At 44.4% G+C, this 17,906-nt stretch overlaps 1 protein-coding gene across 3 annotated transcripts in view; it reads left to right on the top strand.

Moving 5' to 3' along the window:
• Positions 1-17,906, top strand: part of ENO4 (enolase 4) — a 434,196-nt gene that overhangs the window by 242,462 nt on the left and 173,828 nt on the right. The gene's annotated exons all lie outside the window — the stretch shown is intronic.

Raw genomic sequence — 17,906 nt, 5'->3', positions numbered from 1 at the left:
TGTTCCACGCGTCGGGTTGAGGTCCCATGATGAGTACTTCTCTTGTTCATGTTGAGTTGAAGGCAGCTGTTTTTCATCCAGTTGGCGACTGGTCCCATGCCTTCACAGAAGGTGTGTGTGTGTGTGTGTGTGTGTGTGTGTGTGTGTGTGTGTGTGTGTGAAACACACCATACCATCTCAAGTGACATGCATAATTTCAAGCTACTAACTGAACAAATTTGGGAACCATATTTTACCATTTGAACCTATTGGGATGTCTCGGACAGCAAACCTTGTACAAGCCAACGTTTCGCTTTAAGGTGCTTGTAGAGTACGCATAAGGTGTTCAACAGTTTGAGACACATACAAGGATTACATCAAATATGGGGGATGGGGAGAGCATCATATTTTACCAAAATTGACAGCAAAAGCATTACTTTTAAACATCTCATCTTGAGTATATATTTGGGCAGCACACTTAAAAATTGCTACTTTCTTTGACTGTTGGAGGTTGTGGAACAACCCTTTTAAGTAAGACGCATTTTCAAAGAGGTACCTGCGTCTATGATGAGCCCTTGTTGCATCCAAAGGAGCTCACTGTCGTGGGCTACCCCAAATGCATGAATAGGTGATATACTTACACTTTTCTGAAAGGCCCTATTGCAAGCATGGATAAGAGAAATTATTTCAGCTACCCCCGAAGAATGCAATTGAGGTAAACAGTAACTCTCAGCAGTGGTGTGTAGGGCGCAGACAACCAGCAACCAGTGTTCCATCATCTTTTCTAAGAGTAAAAGTACTAGTGTAATATACAAGATCACATTTAAGCAAGAGTGTATCTGTGTATCAGTGTGGAGCTTCATGAGGTGGGCAGTGGAAAGAAGACAGTCATGAGGTTCTTCATCAAGAAAATTGGAAAACAATAAAGCTGGATTTGATAAGGGAAATCTTCCTAAGGTATTATTAGAGGCTGAGAGTAACAGTTCATATTTAGAAATTTTGGAGTTTGCAAAGTGCTGCATTTTAGCCGTTATGGAATACCCATTGCATGAGGTACATATTGCAATCTTCGCGGTGAATAGTAAGTGGACGCTGGAAGCAGGTCGGTAGTTTAAATTTGTGTGTTTATTGTAAGACGAACAGGTTCATACCAAGAGAAAGCATCCTGACCTCTGTCTCCCTCTGCAACCGTTCTTCACTCACGATTCCACCGCACCCTCATGCTTCTCCCCCAACATTCTCACCACACGCACACTTGTTCTAAGAACCTGAATATAACACCTCTCCCTCCCTTAATATGAAACAAAAAAAAACACATAAATATTTGAAATACAAACTCATAACAACAGACTATAATACTTGAAGACTAGTCTCTTTACAACAGATCATAGTCCTTGAGGTGTGAAGGTAGCTTGACGGACTTGTTCGATTTCCTTACACCCGAACTCCTTGACAACTCTTCAGTGGTATCCTTTGGCCTACTTGAGCCTAGGTTCTGTGAGGTACCACTAAAGACATTTCTATGCAAAACATTTTTATGCAAATAAATGGGGTCTCCACTATATTTGACAACCCTATTCAAGTTCCAAATTCTATTATCATCCGTTTTCACAGCATTGGTAAGTAGTTCTACAACCTTCACTGGACCAGAGAGTTTCTTTTTCATGAGGGGATTCTTGATAAGGACCCAATCATCAACCTTAATCACAGTTTTCTTCACAGCATAAGTCTTATCAAAATTAATTTTACTCTTCACCTTCTTCGTACACTCCCTGAGCATCCAATTATCATTGACCACCACTCTACCTCTACCATCAAGTAGATCATTAACCCAACTAGGTTCCAACTCAGAGTTACCACGCCTACCCCGAAACAGGGCAAAAGGCGTCTCACCCGTAGACGCGTGAGGAGTGTGCCTATAGACATAGATTTTTTTTCAACACTTCCTCCTTCCAATTCAATTGATTGTTCTTAGTAATGGAGATGGTTTCTTTGAGGACCCAATTGAACCGTTCTACCATACTATTACATTCAGGATGGTACAGGGCACACAGTTTGTGTCTGATTCCACACCCATTCAAAAAGTCATTTATTTCCCCAGAGACCAACTGTACCCCATTATCAGTGAGAAGAGTAGAGGGTATACCTTCTTGAATTATAACTTTCTTAATGAATTCAATCATTTTGTTCGTCTCAATACTTCTAGTAAAACCTACTTCAGGCCACCTTGAAAACATATCAATAGCCACAATCACATATTCAGCCATGCCACTACCATGAATGGGTCCCAAAATATCCAAAGCAATGTCCTGCCACAGACCTTTCGGTGTATTCCTAGTTACCATTGGCTGGACTCGAGGTTTCAAAGCCTTCTCACTCACAGTAGACAATCTCTCACCACCCTCTCAGCCTGAATGTCCATCCCCTGCCACTAGTAGGAGGAACGCAACCTTTTTTTAGTTTTTGAGATCCCCATGTGACTGTCGTGAGCTTGATTTATTAACTGACCTCTCACCTTTGAGGGAGGGACCAATCTTGTACCCCTCAATAGCAGATCAGCAACGCATACCAATTTGTTCTTTACATTCCAAAATTGTCCACTTCCACCACCACTTTGGTTCTTCGTTTTTCAACCATCTTGTAACAACTTGATGACTTCTTGTAACACAACATCTCTCAAGGTCTCTACGTGCCATTTGGCCTCTGGAATTATTTCAAAATTAACCTCACACACACACACGATCAAAGCACTCCGCATCATCATAATCTAAATCCTCAGCCTCACGGCTCTTACCTTCCGCAGGAACCAATCTTGATAAGACATCAGCCGACAGATTGTGAGAGCCAGGAACATATTCTACAACAAAATCATACTTCTGTAGTCCAACAATCCATTTAGTGATCCTACTAGACACAGCATCAATACCCTTGGAATAGAAGACTTGACATAATGGCTTGTGATCAGTCCGCATGACAAAAGGACCTCCCCACAAAAACTTTTTCAACTTCTTAATTGCCCAAAAGTCTGCAAGCCCCTCTCTCTCAATCACGGAATACTTGGTCTCAGCGTCTTTAAGACTTCTAGAAATGAAAGCAATGGTGTTTTCAGGATTTAAACGTCCTTGTTGTAGGACAGCTCCTAAACTTTACCACTGGCATCGTTTGTCAAAATAGAACGCACGTTAGGATTAACATTTCTGAGAGCGGGCACCATCGCGAGAGACTCCTTGAGGCCACAAAACTCCCTCTCACATTCATCATTCCAAGCATAATCAGCTCCTTTATCCAACAAACTCCTCATGTTAAAACAAGAACTAGCAAAATTCCTGACAAACTTATTGTAAAATTCGACCATGCCAAGGAATCGCATCAATTCTTCTTTCGAAGTGGGAGAAGACAGACTACGAATGGAGTCAACCAGCTCTTTCTTGGGTAAAACACCTCCACCAGAAATGTTGTGTCCTAAATAATCAATGGCATCCACACCAAACTTGCACTTCTCAGCCTTTATGGTCAAACCGCATTCTGTTATTTTTACTAGAACCTCTCGGAGTCTCGTCATATGTTCCTTAGCTTTTTTACCATATACCAGTATGTCATCTTGATACACACACACACACACACACACTACACAACCCTTTCAATACACGCTCCATCAACCTTTGAAATACGGAGGCAGCAGAAATGAGACCAAAGGGTAGACGTACAAATCTGAAGGTACCATACGGAGAAATAAAGGGCGTGTAGTTCCTACATGACTCATCTAATTCAACTTGGTGGTAAGCCGACGTGAGGTCAATTGTAGAAAAGACCTTAGCTCCTGAGACCATGGACAGCAATTCGGAAATGTTGGGAAGGGGATACCTGTCAACAACAACACACTTGTGAAGCTTGTGAAGATCCACACAAAGCCTAATCTGGCCATTAGCTTTTGTTGCAGTGACAATGGGAGCCAACCATTCCGTGCCCTCTACTTCTTCAATTATGCCTTGGCCCTTTAACTTCGCCAGTTCAGCTTGAAGATCATCCCTTGTGGAGAAAGGTACACTCTGAACCTTACTGCAGAAAGGAACTGAACCAGGGAGCAACTTGATCTTGTGTGAATAGCCTTGCATGCACCCTATTTTGTCACTAAAGAGATCTCTCAAGTTACAATGAAGAGTAGTAACCATATCAGGGCTTATTACCGTATTACTCACTTCTCCAACACACAGCTGTTCTTTAAGGATGATAGGAGGAGAACTGTTAGGGTCAAGCATCACCTCCAAATCTCTTTGATGCCACCAACTAATTATGCTATCCCCCTTTTTAGAGACATAGACCTTGCCTGAAGCGAAACGTTGACTGTACTCAAGCAAACTTCAGAAGTAACCATGCAATTCTATCTGTTCTCCACCATAAGCGCATGGTCTGATGTCAGGCTTGGGTAATTGGACCTTCCCTCTTAGATGCTCCTGAAAAAATTGATTGGATACTATTGTGATTTTGGCACCAGGGTCAAAGAGCATCAAGGTCTTCGCCCCTTCCACCAAAACATAATCCATGGGACCCTTAACCTTGCAGTCAGAGATTTGTAAAACAATCTGGCCACACTGAAAGTCATCAAGAACTTGTGTCTCATTGGTGTAATTATCAATGGAGTTGACTGATTGTTTATACTTCCATTGATTGCGCACCGCAGAGAAATTACCCTTCTTCTTGCAGTATGAACAGGAACTACCAGAAGCAGGGCACGTTTTATCATTAGCAAGATGCCCTTCTTTACCACATCTAAAACATATTTTCTTTTTTGTGGAACCCTGAGTGGAGTTATTAAATTTACTGACTCTAACCACAGACACCTCCTTGGACTCATGTTTACTCATGACCTCAATGCACTTCAAGGAGTGTTCAATTCTTTTTGCAAGGAGAATGAGCTCATCTAGATGGGGATCATCTAATAACCATAACTCATCACACACATTATCAATTTTACATCCTAGCATAAATTCATCGCAAATTCATTCATCAAGAGATTAACCAAACTTGCATGAGGAGGCTAAACGTCTCAAATCAGTTAAATAGTTCTCAACAGTTTCTCCTTCCATTTGTAGTCTTCTACTGAAATAGTACCTCTCTAAAATGGTGCTGACTTTCGGTAGATAATGTAAATCCAATTTTCTAATACAAACTTCATACTCGTTTAAATTGATGGCTTCACTATCAGAAATGTCAGGGAGATGGTCAAAAACCTCTTGACCTTCCGTAACTAGGCAGTGAAGTAATAAAGCAGTCCTCCTTTCGGTACTAAGTGAAGTCCCACAAACTCTAGCGTACCTCTCGAATACTTTCTTCTACTTGCTCCACTTGGTTGGGGGATCTCCGGGAGTGGAGAGGAAAAATGGAGGAGCAGCAACATTCTGCATTGTTAGGAAAAATGAAAATGTAATCAATCTGTAATGGGAAGGAAAGAAACTGTGTAGCAGTAATATAGAAGTATGTGGTATGACACAGTAGGATATTGCGTGCCTGTCGCAGTAGATGAAGATCGCTAGACACAGGATGCATGCCTTGATGGTTGTTAGTATTGCGTGCCGGTCGCAATATTGCCTGGAACCTCCTCAGTGACGTGTTGATGTTGAAGGCGTAGTCGCGCTGAAGATCAAGTGCGAGAAGATTGCTTGAGATTGCCAACAAAAGGTTATGCAGCAGGAAGGGGGCGGCATGCTGAAGTCCAAGCGTCAAGGTTGCCTTGGAAACAGACTGTTCACCCACTGCGTTGAAGTTCAACAGTGAAGGTTGCTTTGGAAACAGGCTGTTCAGCCGCTGCGCTGAAATCTAAGCGTGAAGTTTGCTTCGGAAACAGGCTGCACGAGGAGCAGCTGACGTCGAAGAGCGTCTTGAAGAGACGGTTGTCCTGGAAACAGAGGGCTCGAGGGAGCGACTAGTGCTCGAGCCGAAAGGACAGGAAACGGCCACGCAAGTAAAATGAAGTAATTGAAGAGACGAAAGCAAAGGGTAACTCACAGTTACAGCCCAAACGAGCCCAGCTCTGTTTCTGCAGAGAGTCTATTTCCACCGAGGCCACCGGTCAGGGTCTGGATGCTTCCCGATATACGCGTAGGGAAGTCTCTCGTCGCCAGTATTGCAATCTTCGCAGTGAATAGTAAGTGGATACTGGAAGCAGGTCGGTAGTTTAAGTTTGTGTGTTTATTGTAAGAAGAACAGGTTCATACCAAGAGAAAGCATCCCGACCTCCGTCTCCCTCTGCAACTGTCCTTCACTCATGATTCCACTGCACCCTCATGCTTCTCCCCCAACATTCTCGCCACACGCACACTCGTTCTAAAAACCTGAATATAACAGTACACCATTAGTGAGGGACGAAATAAGAACAATGTTTTCAGACACTTCAACAAGATGGGCAGCTGTTGCTGCAGCTCTCAAACAAGTCTTACCACTACTGCACCAAGAGCTGAGGAATAATAAGCATTCTGGATCTTTTTATCACTATGGCCCTGCACCAGCACACAAGGGCATATAATGCAAAGGGAAAGGTTTCAAGAATTTGGGTATACCCAGCATGGGGCACATGACAATGTCTTTTTCAAAAACATAAAAGCTTGCTTTACTTCCATGGACCAAAGGAAAGTTTCTGTTGTATACATTTTCACAAGGTCTTTTAATGATTTCACAATATTAGCATAGCCTAAAATCCATTCACGGGAACACCCATCCATCCTCAAAAGAGTACGTAGCTAAGAGACAGTGACTGGTCAGGGTAACTTATGGACAGCCTCAGAAAACCACTGAGACATGTCTTTTGTCTTTCTGTGATGGATATGTCATGAGCTAGATATCTAATAATGGGTAGACAAAATTGCAGTTTTTCTCTAAAGGATTTCTGTCCTTCTTCAGCTAATTCAGTGAGCAGGTACTCAGACTCATGTTTGTATTGTTCCAGGGAGACCAAGACAACCAACAAATCACCAGCCTGTTGAACCAGGGTAGGCCAACCTGGAAACAATTGGGTGCCTAGCTCTCTATTAAATGCTTATGAATGTATAAAAGGTGACCCTTATATTACCATGAAAGCTGGGTCCACTTCATGTGAGAGCGACCAAAACAGAATAGGGAATAGAGATAAAAGCAGAACTTACATTGCCACAGTATGCCAAGTGACTGTAGGACGAGAGATTTGGCACAAATGGAAAGCTTGATAATACAACAGCATTAATAGCATGCATATCGTGCACAAACAATATGGTTTTTTTTTAAAACTTTTTTATCTGGCTTCATAATGAGTAGAATTAGGAGTAGTACACTTGCCAAAAGTTGTGGGGTGGAGGGCGGTCAAAAGCTTTGTTTTTAACTGAATACTAATAACTGGGCACATTCTTGCTTCTGACTCAGATTGCAAAGGATGCTGTGGTTTACAGCTAATTCTCTAGAGGCTGGGGATCAAAATGAAAGTGTATTTATAATTGGACCTAAAGAAGGACACAGGATTGGTAACAGACTGAAGAACACGTGTATTTGAAATGCCAACTGCAAAAATTGTTTTACCTTAACGAGGAAGAACAGGACATTCAGAGTTTTTAAGAGTAGATCGAAAAGTATCAGTGTAAATAAACCAAGATGTCACTGTGCACATACGGCCTTTTTTGGTCAATGGGATCAAGGTGTGCACAGGGTAGCCTGCTACTCCTAGGCTGTCTTAAAACAGCAGCTAGTGTTTGAAGGAGGAGAGAATTCAAGTTGTTTGGGTTGACCACAGGGACCATGAGGTTGAATTTGGCACTCTCCTTTCCAATGTCCTGGTTGACCAAAGATGGAACAGGAAGAATTACCACTCAGAGAAAACTCTCTCCTTCCTACCTTCTTTACTCTTCTAACAACCTGCCCACCCCACCCACACATCCCTCCTCTTCCTCAAATTTGTTGCTGAAAGTATTTAATTTGTAATGCCATTAATTTGGATCAAGTCATTTTTTTACATTTTTAAACAGCTACACAATGATTTGCTACAGAAACCAACTTTGTGTTGCACACCCTTATACGTGGTTTTCAGCTATCCTTGCAACTTTGGGAATAATCCCCAAATAAAAGCTGCGGTGAGCGGTGTTGACTTTTCAGAATACCAGATATATCCTTCAGTCCAAGAAATCAGAAAGGGCTTTACCTTTGTTTGTTTTGTTTATTTTTACAGTGGTCAAGTTTGGTCCAGTCGGTTTTAGTAGGGCAGGAGATACTACAGCAATTGTGTTCAAAAAGAATTCTAGCAGCAATCAATGCAGCATTGTCTGTAGGTGATTGTCAATTCATTTTGGCCATCAACAGTTCTCTGACTTCTCCAGCTTTAATAACTCACACTCGATTCACATCAGCCCAAATAGTAGTATAGAATATAAAAACACTTGGCATTTCTTCTCTCAAATTCTTGGGATTTTGTCTGACACTTGGGAATCGCCTAGTAATATGCAAGAGTTCAGATCGAGTTGAAAGGCCACAAATGGTGACTCGACTCCCTGGCTTGGACACTGTCCTAAGGTTAATAGGCCTCAGGCTGGACATGCGAAATGTCAATAGAATCATTTCTATCATCATCTCTAAAGGATCTGACTCATCTTTTGAATTAGAGAACAAGTTTGAGTCCCAAGCTCTACGTTCTACAGTTGATTGTATACTATCCCAGGTAAAAGGTGGTAAATTAAAGCTTTTTAGTATGTGATTAACCAAAGAGCATTCCACCTTTAGAGAAATATTTTTCTCATATACCCCAAGTACTTGTGTAGAAGGGTGTTCTTTTTCATGCTGCCAAAGGGTTTTCTAGAGGTAAGAAAGATTCTGAGGAATCTACGATAGTTTTATCACGATACAGAAAAAAGGCTTAGCCTGCCTTATCTCTTTTCCCCACTCTAGCCTTCAGAAAACTAAGCACATTCACTACAATGGGTCTCACCCGATCCTGTCATCTGCTTTTCTTTACTTCATCTCCTTCTTAAGTTCCACTACCAGAGACCTCTTTTATGATCTTGTTTTCTTATTCTTCAGTTCTAAATATGTCATCACATTATTCATTTGCTATGGGTAATCCCGATATATTTTACTGATCAATTTTAATAGTTTCTAAAACAGCAATACAAATAAACAAAATATTTAAATTGAAGCTTGGGGGTTGAAGTGGATGACAGAGGTTGTGGTGCTAGGTTACAGTATTTAGTTTATGTGTATCCAAAGAGCATTCCACTTTTATTCAATTGCTGTAAGTAATACAGATTTATTTTACTAATCCATTTTTAATAGTTTCTAACATAACAATGAAAATAAACAAAACATATACTAGAGGTATAAACTGAACAGTTACAATATCTTCAACATACTAGTACATTATCCTCTGCCAGACACCAAAAGGTCAGATCTAAGCATAGCAGATATGTTGGGAAGTAAATGTGAAGCTTGACTGTCACCCCCATAGCACAGGTCATTGTAAATTACAGCCATATATTTACACAGATACAAATTATTAGCAGTGGTTGTTATAACATATTATCTGATAGAGACTTCTAGCTGCACGTTCCTGACCTTAGAATTACCTCAGGCATCAGACTGGATTCAGAAGATTTTTCATGAGCAGTACTCCTGTGCGCCGGTAGGTGGCATCATATGGCTATGTGGGCATAGGATTCCGCATTGGTTCTTTTCTTTTGGCATCAGCCAACACTGATCCAAAGAACACCTACCTTATTAGTCACTTTTTGACTGAACTTTTTTCGATGTTTTGTTGTGTCTTTTTTTAGATTTTCCTACTGTTGTGGCAGGGATGTCATTAAAGAAGGCCGGCTTCAAGCCCTTCCGTGCCTGTCATCGACGGATCTCAGTGACAAACAAACACTTTGCATGTCTTTGATGCCTTAAGCACGACCACGAATCCAAGTCATGTACCGACTGCTGCACCTTGAACCCAAAGACCTTGAGGGAGCAATACTTCAAGCTCCTGGTGGGCGAGCGTGCGGGGCTGTGATGTTCAAGGTCCCGGTCAAGAGAAAGGTCCTGGTAGCGGTTGCAAAATCTGAGATCTTTGTTGCACTCCAAGTCATTGGGCCACCCAGGTAAGTCCCTACCATAAGAAGAAAAAGAAGTCAAAGAGATCTTCAACTTCACCTAGTATGTCGGCTGACGAGACAAGGGAGCATCTTGCATCAAGACCTGGCTCCGTGCCAGAGCCTGGACCGACTCTGCACCTCCCCAATTTTCATGGAGCTAGAGATACCCCCCCCCCCCCAAACTAAATGAGTTCTGTGAGGCCATACACCTCATTTTTTGGGTGAGCCAACTTCTCTGATGTGCCTTCGAACCCCGAGAAGTCAACAGAGACCATTCTGGTTACATACCATTGGCTTCAACCCTGGCTCCAATCGAGCCAGATTTCTGGATCCTGATTGGCACTTGTCATACCACCTCAACCTTCCCCAACGCTTTCTGCATCACCAGTAGTGTTGGACTTGAATTTAATTTTGCTCCCCCCACTCCGATACTGAGGTTCCAGTTCCATCTGGATCCATGCCTTTCAGGTCTGAGCCCTATTCCATGGGCTAGGACTCGCGGAGGAGTGGGACGGGTCACTGGACCCTGGAGAATACCATCCCTATGAGACCCCACCATGAACTTGTGTGAGGACCGGGGTGAAGCCAATGGACTGGATACTTCTCCAGGTACTACCCCGCAGTAGCTACAGAGGAGGGAGTTTCATTTGCAATGGTGGTGCGGAGGGCGGCTGAGGATCTTGACCTTAAGTTGCCCTCGTTGGCAGTCAAGACTAACGTCTTGACGGACGTGCTGCAATCGGGAGTCCCCCTCTCAGAACCGCTACTCCCATTCAACAAAGCCCTTACTGACATCCTTTTGAGCGACATTGTCCAGACCCAGCACAGGGGCTCCTGTGAATAGGATGATTGCCTGCCACCACTGCCCCGCTCCAGGGGACCTAAACTTCCTCACTCATCATTCCACCCCAGAGAGCCTTTACCTCTAATGTACATCCTGGCAAGTTCCCTACCGCACCCCTGGACAGGGAATCCAAGAGGCTGGACACTTTGGGGAAGATGTTTTCTTCCACCAGCCTGGCATTGTGGCCCATGAACACCAAATGCCTTTTGGGCTGCTACTCCCATGCAATGTGGGACACAGTTGCACAGGTGCTGCCAACAATTACGGAGGAGGGTGGGGCCATGCTCTCTTAGGCTGTTGCTGATGGGAGAGATACAGCGAAGTTCACTATTCGTTGTAGACTCAACATGGCTGACTCACTGGGCAGAGCGGTTTCATCAACAGTGGCTTTGAGGTGCCACGCCTGGTTGAGGATGACTGGCTTTTTAGGGGATGTCCAATCATCTCTGATGGACATGCCCTTTGATGGCTACCATTTCATCTGAGAAAAGGTGGAATCGGCGTGGAGCACTTTAAGGGTAGTTAGGCTATGGCCAGGTCCTTTGGCTTTACTATGGCCCCACATCATTCACAACCCGCCTTTTGCTTCTTTTGTGACTACAGAAGGGGCTTGCAGCTACGTCAAAACTCTCCCAATCACTGCACAGCACATGCTGCCCAGCCTCATCATAGCCAAGTGCGCAGAACCCAGAGATCTTCATGACCACTCATATCCTCTTACCAAGGACAGACGAAGGATCATCTGTCACTTCCCCACCAGGATGTCATGTCTCTCTTGCCCAAGGGAGCCGTAGAGAGAGTGCAGAATCTGAAAGTGGGTTGTGGTTGCTATTCCTTCTACTTTCTGGTGTCCAAAGACAAAGGAGGACTTTATCCAATCCTAGACTTACGGCCTCTCAACTACTTCTGCGAGAAGGAGAAGTTAAAAAGTTAATGTTAGCTCAGGTCCTGTCTGCCCTGGACCCAGGAGACTGGATGGTAGTGATGGACTTGCAGCATGCATATTTCCAAATTCCCGTCCTACCTACTTAGCAGCGCTACCTGTGGTTCAGGGTAGGCCACAACCACTTTCAATTTGCCATGCTCCCCTTTGGTCTTACCAGCGCCCGTCATGGTTGCAGCTCATCTGTGCAGATCAGGGGTGCCAGTCTTCCCCTATCTCGACGACTGGCTGTTGAAGGCAGGTTCGTCCCCAGACTGTCATCATTCAGCTCCAGACTACGGCGGATCTTCTGCATTCTCTTGGGTTCACTATCCTCATGCCAAAGTCACACCTTACTCCCTCTCAGATGCTCCCTTTCATCGGAGCTGTTCTGGGCACAATGCATGTTCAGGGATGTCCTCCGGAACGATGAGCCCAAGATATTCAGGCTATGATACTGATGTTTCAGCCTCTGTCCTGGATTTCGGTCAGACAGACCCTGCTGCAGTTGGGACTCATGGCCTCTTGCATCAGGCTAGTGACCCATGCCCTCTAGCATATGCGGGCTCTGCAGTGGGACCTGAAGTTCCAATGGGCAGTTCATCAGGGGAATCTCTCCTACATAGTCTAGATCCCGGAGGTAACTGTGAAAGATCTACAGTGGTGGTTAACGAACTGCGATGGGGGTCAGTGGCAGACCACTGTCCTTTCCCCCAACCAGATCTCACAGTAGTGACAGATGTGTTCTAGGATGGGGTGGCCATCTGGAAGAGTTAGAGATCAGAGGACTCTGGTCTCTGGCAGAATCTAGACTCCACATCGAACTGCTAGTGCTCCGAGCAATGTGACTGGCATTGAAAGTCTTTCAATCCTCCATCTATGGAAGGCTAGTAGAGGTGCTCATGGACAACAGCACCACCATGTGGTACTGCAACAAACAGGGTGGGGTGGGGTCATGGACCCTTTGTCAAGAGACCCTGCATCTCTGGACATGGCTGGAACATCAGGGCATATCCCAGGGGGGGTTCAACACCTGGCGGGTTCTGTTAATTTAATTGTGGACAAACTCAGCCAAAGATGTCTTGTGGATCTTGAATTGCATCTCCACCCGGAGGTGGTGCAAGGTCTCCTTCAGCAGTAGGGAGAGCCTTGGTTAGATCTGTTCTCCTCTGCCAAAAACATACAATGTCAGTAGCTTTACACACTGGAGTTTCCAAGGTGGCTCTCGCTTTTCGTCTCGAAAGGAGTGTAGGCCTCTTGCATGCCTTTCGATCCATACCATTCCTACCTAGAGCTCTCAGGAAGATCAAGAACAACCAGGCCTGGGTCATCCTTTTTGCTCCAGGCTGGGCACAGAGAGTCTGGTCCTGAGATACTAAGCATGGCCATCGATCCTCTGATCAGGCCACCCATTCTGGTGGATCTTCTGTTGCAGCAGCAGGTAAGGGGTCCTCCACCCAGAACTGTCAAGATGTCCAGCCTCCGTCTGCGTGGAGATTGAGAAGCAACTGTTGAAAGCTTTTGACCTTCCTCTCGAAGCCTGTAATAAGATCTTGGCAGCCAGGCATCCCTCCACCAAAACAATATAATCCAGCCTGTTCGAAAATATTTGTGGCATAGTGCGCAGAAAAACAAGTTGATCTTCTTTCTGCTCCCCTTTCTTAGGTTCTACTTTTTGTTCTTTCTCTTGCCCAGCAGGGCTGTGCTCCGGTCACCCCTAAGGGCTACCTTTCTGCTGTCTCCTCTTTAATGTGGTTGCCTGACCAGCCATCCCTCTGTAGGACTGAGGAAGGATCCTTGGGGTACGCCGCAAATGAATTTCTTGGGTTCGGATGTAAAGGGAGTCAGCTGGATGCTCTGCGTGCATCCTGTAAGGAAGGAGGCAATTCATTTGAAGGCATTTTGCTGTATGCCAATGTTGTAGATTCTGTTGATGAGGATGTAGTGGGATACGGTGTTGAACAGAGAGGTCAAGGAGGATCAGAGCTGCCGTTTCAAGAAGGATTCTGATATAGTCTGTGGCTGCAATCAGTGTTGTCTCCATGAGGCAATTGGCTCAGAATCCTGATTGAGAGGCGACAAGCAGGTTGTTTAGTTCAATCAATCAATCAGGGTTCCTATAGAGCACGGCTAATCACACGTTTGGGTCCCGAGGCACTTGGGTTGGGGGGGGGGTGTTCTGCAAATCAGTCAAAGAGCTGGATGGCTGGTTCAGTCGAAGAGCCAGGTCTTGAGGCCCTTCCTGAATTGAGGCAGAGAGGGAGATTGCCTGAGATGAAGAGGAAGAAAGTTCCAGGTCTTAGCGGCGAGATAGGAGAAGTAGCTTTCTCCGGCTGTGGTCTTGCAGATCAGTGGGATGGTGGCCAGGGCCAGGTAAGTGGAACGGAGTTGTCTGGTGGGTATGTGTAAGGCGACGCAGTGGTTGAGGTATGCAGGTCTGATGTTGTTGAGGGCCTTGTAGGTGTTCATGAGGAGCTTGAAGGTAATTCTTTTGTTGATCGGGAGCCAGTGTAGGTCTTTCAGGTGACCGGAGATGTGGCTGCGGTGAGGGATATCCTGGATAAGTCTAGTGGCGGCATTCTGGATTCTTTGGTTCTTCTCTTGGAGCTTCTGGGTGGTGCCTGCATAGAGTGCGTTGCCATAGTCGAGCTTGCTGTTGACAAACGCCTGGGTGACTGTTCTTCTGGATTTGATGGGGATCCACTTGAAGATCTTTCGGATCAGGCGGAGCGTGTGGAAGAAAGAGTACAAGACAGAGTTGTCTTGGTGGATTCAAGCTAGCCTGGCTGAGGAAGGGTGATAACCTGAAACTGGTCCCAGGATGCTTGTTTCTGGTCCGGGGGGAACTAACTTGGCAGTTCAGGCTGGACTGTACCCATGTGGAACAAGGTCAAGGCTGGTTGGCATATGGCTGGTTCCAAACTGGGGTGGCGTGGTGGGCAACGAAACAATGGATTAAACCCTGATCTTTGAGTCTGGGGGTGAATGTTTGCATTGTTCAGCACTCCGTCCATCATCTGTTCTTTTTGCTTTCATTAGTATATGTAGCACAGTCACTAGCTGTCATGGTTGCTGTGCGGCCTTTCTGTGGATGACGTGCAACACTTTAATTGTCCAGCAACATTATCAGTATACTATGAAACTGTCAGTATCAAAATTCCCACGATATCAGATCACGCATTGTACGAATTGGTCAGATTATATTGCAGAAAATACTTCAACTGTTAAGGCAAAAAGAATTAGCTGTGGTTTAATCACTTGTAGTCAATAGGAACTTCTCTACTTTTTTTTAACCTTTTCTGAGCCATTCCAAAACCTAGCAGCCATTTTCAAATCTGTTTAGGCTCTGTATTCGAGCCCACCAACTAGCCTTCTTAGGGCCCAGCAGTTAAGATCCTGCTGCTCCGTTTAAAGTACGACCAATTCCGATTTGTCCAAGTTGATTTAATGCATAGACCACCCAGAAAATGATGAGCTGAAATGCCACCCAGAATTTAATATTGGTTTGGGAATTTCCGTTCAGCCCTTTTATGTTGTGTTAGCGAGACTCCCGAAGCTCGAAAGGTAGACCCGTAAGTGGGATCTGTTGGCTGTATTATTGGCGATCAAGCAGTGGCGTAACGAAACTTGAGGGAGCAAAAGTGGTGGGTGGTTGGGTACGGGGGAGGGTGATCTTTGGTTTCACCACTACAATCATGCTGCAGTTCACTGATGAATTCTAAATGTTTTTGGTATCACTGGAGATGTGTCCCGCAGGTTGGCCTGACCTAATGTATCAGGCTCACAGTCCAGAGGTATAACTCCTCAATAATAGACATTCTAGTGTAAACGGCTTAATCTTTTCAGACTTGTGAGCTGGGGACCCATGCTGGTTTTCTTGGATTTAAAAGATGAATGGAGAGGACTTGATGGAGTAGGGTTATAGTGAAATTGGTGCAGGAAAACAACTTTACCAGGCCTGCAACATTGTAATGAAACCACATTATTCATTTTTGTTGCATTTAATTATGTAATTAGGTACTGTCTTGTTATACTACGTTGTTTTTGACCTTCGGAAAACTGCCAAGTGTAGATGGGCAAAAGTAATTATTTCTACCTGTAACTTGGTTTTCTTTGGTTTAGCTCGCTGTTGTAAACCTGCAGATATCACTTTGAGTTTCTTCCACATGCTTCCTGTCAATTACCAACTCCGCTCTTCTTCACCAGGCCAGACCAGCCATGTTATGGATTGAACAACATGAACAGCGCCTTAGTAAGCATGATAAAGCCAGAAAGGGACGGTTCTGAAAGGCACAACTACCCTTGTGAAACCTACAGATAAGATCTCCCCAGAGCTGGCCTATTTACCCTGGCTTCCGTCAGAGAAACGATCTAGTACAAGGTCCTGAACATCTCTCACTACATCATTTGAGCAAATGCTTCAGTTATTTGCAAAAGGTTCCTTCCCGGATATGTTCCACTATGCCAGATCCGAACAACATGGCACTATCTGTTCAGGGATAGTTCTGCAGCTATCACTGATGCAAGGTTACAGATCTATGTGCCTTGCTCTTTGTGACTGGAGAGAGTCACGTGACTTTTCCAAAGATTCAGATAACAAAGGGGTTTCCACGAGTTTCAGGACAAGGCCTGCACCTTCTTTCTCATAGTTTTCCCACTATTGACAGATATGTTACAGTGCACAGTGTTAAATCTCACCTGTGACGTAGCTTGTGGAGGTTATGCTAGCACGCAGCCTATACAACTCTTAAAGCATAACATAAGCTGTACCTAAAATATTCTAGATGAGGACACATTGACATTCGTCACTTTGCATAAGTGCCCACTGTCTCCCTTCCTTCACTCCTCTACCTTTCCATGGTCGTCCAAGACTCACGAAGGCTTCTTCTTGCTAGCACAGCCACATTTGCTTTCATGTGCCTGTAGTACTACTGCTTCCGCTCACCCGCCTGGCAGAAAGACCACCAGTCCTTGTGAGCCGAAATGACCGGCACTGACTGTTCACTGCTGTCGGTCTGAGTCAGCACTGTGAGGGTGCGATGCACCGGCCTGCTGTTCACAACTTTGTGGAGAGTGCGGCGGCGTGGAAGTGGAACTTGTTACTGAATCGCAAATTGGTTTTGTGACTAGGAATTTGGGATGGGCGTATTTAGTGTGTCCCTTCCAAGTACCTAACCATAGTGGTATTTATTAAAGTTTGCAACCGAATTATTGTTGCAAAACATTAATTGTTTACCAACTACTGAAAAACAGTGATAACCATTCTCAAATAGGAAGAGGTCCCCATAGGACCTTTGAGAATGTTTAACAAAAAATTCCCTAACAGGCAGTGGCCCCACGAACTACTGCCGACTCTTATGACCTACTCATATAAAATGAAACTTACATTTAAATGGGATCAGCAGACCACCACATCTGTGATTGCTCTTTAATAAAGCAAACTTTTTTTTTTAATACAACCCGTTATCCTTAGAAGAAATCGAACTATGTTTAAAAAGAAAAGTTTATTTGTAGGTCGAGTGCGCAAGCACTTTGACCTGTTGTAAGTATTGTCAGGTTGTAACCGCACCCATCTCACGCCCATCACTTCATTCGTTCTTGGGCTTGCCTAACAAAAATCACTTGATGTTATTGGTAAATGCTTTACTTTTGTCCCACCTTGAGACTGTTTTTGTCACTCCTTGCAGACTGCCCTTGTTACATGGATTATTGCACGATTGCCAAAATATTTCAGTGTGGGCAAACTATTTATTTTCTTTTGTCTCTTCCCTCCGTGCTGCATGGTGGCCATAGCGCTCACATCGCGATCAGGCACAACAGCGTGAACTCGATTGGCGGTATTGGAGCGCTAGTCACATTATTCACACTTACCTAATCAGAGTCATTTGTTGTGGCTCTCCCTTTAAAATTTAAATTGGTAAATGCTTTACATAAACCAGAAATCCTCAAAGCAAAAGCGGCCCTCCCGGCACAGCAGGAGAGCCGATACTACAATATTCACTGCACTCGGGAAACTTGCCTCATAATGCTTTGCAGGGCATTACATTCACAAAACATTTTTGCTCGTAACTCAGCC

This window comes from Pleurodeles waltl, chromosome 6 (genome assembly GCF_031143425.1).
Source record: "Pleurodeles waltl isolate 20211129_DDA chromosome 6, aPleWal1.hap1.20221129, whole genome shotgun sequence".
Lineage (NCBI taxonomy): Eukaryota > Metazoa > Chordata > Amphibia > Caudata > Salamandridae > Pleurodeles > Pleurodeles waltl.
This window is presented reverse-complemented; position numbering and strand designations above follow the sequence as displayed.